We start from the raw sequence: 6,000 nt of genomic DNA, 5'->3' as shown, positions 1-6,000 counted from the left end.
GTTTGAATCTGCACAACGAGGAAAATATAGAAGATCATCAGCTATTTCCTCTATGTAAAATAGAATAGTCTTTATTGTAAAGTAAAAAAAGAAAGAAGGTACTCGAAAAAGAATAAAATAAATGACTAATTAGTATTAAAACTAACTTTTATAGTCATTTAACCCTCCTGTTGTCTTCAGGTGAGTTTTGACCCAGAAGGATTAATTAAAATATGAGGTATAGTTTCATTTAAATTAGGCATATTCGCTGTGTAAAACCTGTTGGAATAAGTTGGATATAAAGGGTCTAACACATGAATTGGGTGATAATTTATATAATTTATCTTCTTATAAACAGTCAAACCAAACCGATGGTAGATGGGCGATATGTTCAGAATCATATATCACGATGTTTTTGACGAAATAACTCGATATCGATATTTTGACAGTATTGTAGAATGAGTAATCGGTGCTTTCACTAAATATTTAACGCTATGAGATTTTTGATAAATAATCATCATCAGTAATGTGGATATAATGGAAAATAATAGCCTTTAAAAACAGGAAAAGACACTTATTCCATATCACGATATTACGATATACAAAGACGATATCTATAAAATATCACGATATATCGATATAATATAATAAAGCTGAATAAAAGGAGTTGTTTTTTTTATTAAATTAGAGCTGTGGATGTTTAAATAAGAAGAAGTTCTGAGTTTGCTTGCAGAAAAACTGTCTCATCAAAGCAGAAGCAGAGCAGGAGTTCAGTTGCCCAGCTTTCACTATTTTTACTAGTTTTTAGTTTCTCCAGGCTTTGGGCATAACTTTGCCTTTGCTTCCCTGTTGGTGCTCATGTTTTAAAAAACTATGACATTCATTAAATTCACCGTACTGCAAGCCTCTCTTAATTTAAATGTTAAAAAGCGTCCTGTTCCTATTTCTCTCTCTTCAAGCTCTGACCTCCATGATGTCTTACTGCATCTGACCTCCATGATGTCTTACTGCAACTAACCCACACTATTTTTTTACCTGTTTCTCTCACCTCTCTCTCTCTCTCTCTGTCTCTCTCTCTCTCTCTCTCTGTCTCTCTGTCTCTCTCTCTCTCTCTCTCTCCATCTCTCTGTCTCTCTCTCTCTCTCTCTATCTCCATCTCTCTCTCTCTCTCTCTCTCTGTCTCTCTGTCTCTCTGTCTGTCTCCTTCTCTCTCTCTCTCTCTCTCTCTCTCTTCTCTCTCTCTGTGTCTCTCTCTCTCTCTCTCTCTCTCTGTCTCTCTCTCTTTCTCTCTCTCTTTCTCTCTCTGTCTCTCTGTCTCTCTGTCTCTCTCTCTCTCTGTCTCTCTTTCTCTCTCTCTCTACTCTCTCTCTTTATCTCTCTCTCTCTCCTCTCTCTCACCCTCTCTCTCTCTTTCTGTCTCTCTCTCTCTCTCTCTTTCTCTCTCTGTCTCTCTGTCTCTCTGTCTCTCTCTCTCTCTGTCTCTCTTTCCTTCTCTCTCTCTCTCTCTCTCTTTATCTCTCTCTCTCTCTCTCTCTCCCTCCTCTCTCTCTCTTCTGTCCTCTCTCTCTCTCTCCTCTCTCTCTGTCTCTCTGTCTTCTTCCCTCTCTCTCTCTTTCTGTCTCTCTCTCTCTCTCTCCTCTCTCTCTGTCTCTCTCTCTCTCTCTCTCTCTACTCTCTCTTCTCTCTCTCTCTCTCTCTCTAATCAAAATCAAACCCGTGGGTCTAAATGTTTCGCACTAATCAGGGCGCTGGACAAACACCATCCTTTAAAAAAGTACAAGATGTTTTCGAACGGCCAAGATACACAAAGGATGTAAAAAAAAAAAAAATCAAATGTTTATACACCTCTTGTGCCTTTACTGGAACGCTTTGAGTGGAAGAGCTGGTCCGATCTCGACGCTTTTTTTTCTATCAAAAACACCTATTCATTAGGAGAGGAAATTGAATATAGATTTTTACAAGGTTCCTTTTGTATCTTTTTCTGCTGTCGACTGGTCGGTAGGTGTGTTTCCCATCAGCCCGGCTGCTTGTTGTAGCTTATTACTGATGGACTGACTGATGGTCTCCATTTGTTATTGTTTTATAGAGTCTCTCTGCGGCTTGGTAATGGCCAGATCTGTGTGTAATCAAAGCCATCTCCAACCCCTTCTTCTTTTCTCTTTTTCCCCTTTCTCTCTTCTCACAGATACATCCTGCAGATTCCCTCCTTTTTTCCCCTTCTTCTTTCTTCTTCTTCTTCTTCTTCTTTCCCTCCTTTTAAATCTTTTTCTTTGCTGGGATGTCTTATAAAAAAAAAAAAGGTTGTGAAAGAGCGACATGTGCAGAGCAGACCTCCGAACAGACAACCCTCCTCTCCTCCTCCACATACCAGAGAAAACTCACCCACTTGCCAGAGAAAAAAAAAAAAAAAGAAGAAGGGAGGGAGGAAAAAATTTATGTTTGAAAAAAATAAAAAAAAAATCCCCCAAATCTTGGAACGGGCTCATGCACAACCATGTGTCATCATTTATTTCCAATGTAGGGTTCCTGGAATCAGCGCATTAGAATGAGGGTGTTGAAATTGAGAGTTTTTCTGCTGTGCTTTGGGGACAGGTGCTTTCTGGTAAAAAAAAAAAAAAAAAAAAAAAACCCTCTGACTTATCTGTGATTGAGGGAGACTTTAAATGGAATAATTGCAAGCAGAGGGAGAAAAGGAAGACCAGGAGCAGCGAGAGAAACTCCTGATTTTCATCAACCGAGATCTTCCTCTTTGTGTCTCTCTCTATCTCTCTCTCTCTCTCTCTCTCTCTCTCTCTCTCTCTCTCTCTCTCTCTCTCTCTCTCTCTCTCCTTCCGTCTATCTGTCTGTCTCTGTTTCTCTTTAACGCTCTCTCTCTCTCTCTCTCCCACATTTGTTCTCATATTGTCTATCACTGACATCCTCGATAGTGTTTTATGAGTTCAAGTCACTACTCAGCAACTTCTTTTCTTACATGATCGTTCTGCTGCGCCCTTCAACATATTTTCAAGCCTGATTAGATTTCAAACAGCTTTTTATGTTTCGCTGTTTCCAACTCGACTCAGGCCCATGTTGCTTAAAGGATAACACTGTTCTCAACCAATTACCACAAAAAAAATGTCTGTGTATCAAAAGCCTGATGTGTCTTATGTGCCATTGTTGTTCAAAATCTAGTTTTTTATTCATTTAAGATGACTTTTTGGGTTTTTTTTTTGGGGCCTTCCCTTAGCAAAAAAGTAGTATACGGACCATGTACTTGTAGTGTACTAGAAAGTTTACTAATTTAATACCTCTTAGGACTAAATTGGAACATTTTTAAGTTTATAAAAGTACACTTTAAGTATACAAGAAGTACCCTCATCTATATACTACTAGTGTACTAGGTTTATACTTCTAGTCCACATGTTAGTTTATTGAAGTATCCTTAAAGTATAGCACAAGTACACTCTTCTATATACTGCCAATTGTACTAGTTATATACTATATGATCTTCTATATACTGCCATTGTACTAGTTATATACTATATGATCTTCTATATACTGCCATTGTACTAGTTATATACTATATGATCTTCTATATACTGCCATTGTACTAGTTCTATACTATATGATGTTGAACATATAAGTTTATAACAGGGGTAATACCTCAAAGCTAATGTGTGTAGTGAAAAACATTTTTATTCTGCTAAATTAAATGTAAGGACGAGTCAATGACTTGACCTTATTCTGTACTTGGATCCAGATTTACTAAGTATTAGTACTGTGTGGCAGAAAGAAGTAAAAAGTTTACTAAAGTACAAGTAGAAGCTTTAGTATTAAATTATAAGTGTTAACCTTCGTGTCGTCCTCCCGGGTCAAATTGACCCCTGTCTGTTTTGACTGTTCCCTCTTTCCCTCCTTCCTTCCTTCTTTCTTCCCTCCTTCCTTCCTTCCTTCCCTTTTCTTCTGTCCTCTTCTGTCCTTCCTTCTTTCCTTCCCTCCTTCCTCCCTCCCATCCTTCTTTCCTTCCCTCCTTCCTTCCTTTCTTCCTTTTTTCTTCTTTCCTCCCTCCTTCTCTCTTTCTCTTCTCCTTACTTCCTTCCTTCTTTCCTTCCTTCCGTCTTCCTTCTTTCCTTCCTTCCCTCCCTCCTTTCCTTCCTTCTTTCTCCCTTCCTTCCTCCCTCCTTTCCTTCCTCCCTTCCTTCCTTGACTCGAGGACAACAGGAGGGTTAAAGTATAAGTGTAAGTCTTAGTATTAATGTACTTAGTCTTAGACTTTTCTTTATACTTTTCAGTATAAGCCAAGTATACTTCACTATACTATTCTTAAGTATATAAAAATATAGTATATAAAAAGTAAACTAAGTATACTGCCTCAGTTTTAGTATAAAATAAGTTTACTCGTAGTACACTTGAATAAACTACTTTTTGCTAAGGGTTTATTGAGGTTAGTAGACGGGTAACAAGGAGTCCAGGCGGTGGACGTTGTGGTTATGTGGTATGCGCCTTTAAACATTAAGCCACTCAATCTAGACACACACACACACACACACACACACACACACACACACACACACACACACACACACACATCGTCCCGTACTCACTAACTCACCAGTAACACATTGTTGGTTTTGCTCTGTTTTGTGTGGCTTGCTTCATAATAAGTAAAATATATAATAATGCCGACTTTATCCGAGATTATATTCATTAAAATTTAATCAATTCTCAGCTTATTGTTTCATTGTTCGGTCTGTGAAACGTCCTCTTATGTAAAACTCGTGAACCCAAATGATTACTCAGTTTTTATCATGTTTTTTTATTATTGATGATGTTTGGTTAAGTTACAGTTAAATACAGTAATTCTGCAGGAATGTGCAGCTGAATTACAGTAATATGATAATATGATGACATAACTGCTGCATAAGCTCACAGCTGTCATTTCACAATAATTGTAATTTCACATGTAAAAATAATGAATGTTACAGTAATTTACTGTGAAAGTAGAGCAACAAGTAGCCAGTGATTTACTGTAAATGTAGTTAAATACTTTACAGTCTGAAGTAATGATCAATAAAAACTGAGTCTTCATTTCTTCTGCTGAGAAACGTTAAAGCTGTTTTTACCTCTGAGCTGCAGAAATACTTCATGTATGATTTCAGGACTTTGTTGTTGAAAGATTCTTTCAGTGCCCTGTTTTCCTATAATTCATTATAAATACACATAATGATGTTTTCAGTCAAAGTGAAAGCCGTTAAACAGATTTTATTTTCACTTATTCTCCGATATAAACCCTCCTGTGAGTGTGTGAAGTGGCAGTAATCCCTTTGGTTTGAAACATATCAGGAGTTTGTTCTGCGTCTCTTTAACAGCTCTCCTCCTGGCCAGGGTTCTGCTTTCCTCCACCCTGGGAAAATATTTTCTCTTGCTATTGAAACGTTAGAATTCAACCATCAAACTGTAAGGCTGCTTCTCGTTCCCTGCTGGGTGAAGCTGAGCCGAGCTGCACAAAACCTCGTATCTCCGTCCCACACATGCGTTCACCTCCGAAACATCACATTTCCCCTTTAACCCTCCTGTCGTCCTCGAGTTGAGGAAGAAGGAAGGAAAGGAGGGAGGAAAGAAGGAAGGAGGGAGAAAGGAAAAGAGGAAACAAGGAAGGAAAGGAGGGAGGGAGGAAGGAAGGAAGGTAGGAGGGAGGGAGGAAGGAAGGAAGGTAGGAGGGAGGGAGGAGAGAAGGAAGGAAGGAGGGAGGAAGGTATGAAGGAAAGAAGGACAGAGGAAAGAGGGAAGGAGGGAAAGAAAGTAGGAGGGAGGGATGAAAAGAGGAAGGGAGGAAGGAAGGAAAGAAGGACAGGAAAGAAGGAAGGAGGGAAAAAAGAAGGAGGGAGGAAGGAAGGTAAGAAGGACAGGAAAGAAGGAAGGAGGGAAAGAAAGAAAGAAGGACTAATTACTAATACGAATTAGACCCTGAACAGTATGTAAGTGGTTAAGTCCCTTTACAAAAACATGCTCCCACATATATTCCATATATATTTATACATA

The 6,000-nt window shown here is 38.6% G+C and overlaps 1 protein-coding gene across 1 annotated transcript in view; it reads left to right on the top strand.

The window, feature by feature from the left end:
• LOC133985329 (myomegalin-like) overlaps positions 1-6,000 on the top strand; it is a gene marked incomplete in the record, with an annotated part of 108,642 nt that overhangs the window by 39,016 nt on the left and 63,626 nt on the right.

Source organism: Scomber scombrus, chromosome 8 (assembly GCF_963691925.1).
Source record: "Scomber scombrus chromosome 8, fScoSco1.1, whole genome shotgun sequence".
NCBI lineage: Eukaryota > Metazoa > Chordata > Actinopteri > Scombriformes > Scombridae > Scomber > Scomber scombrus.
This window is presented reverse-complemented; position numbering and strand designations above follow the sequence as displayed.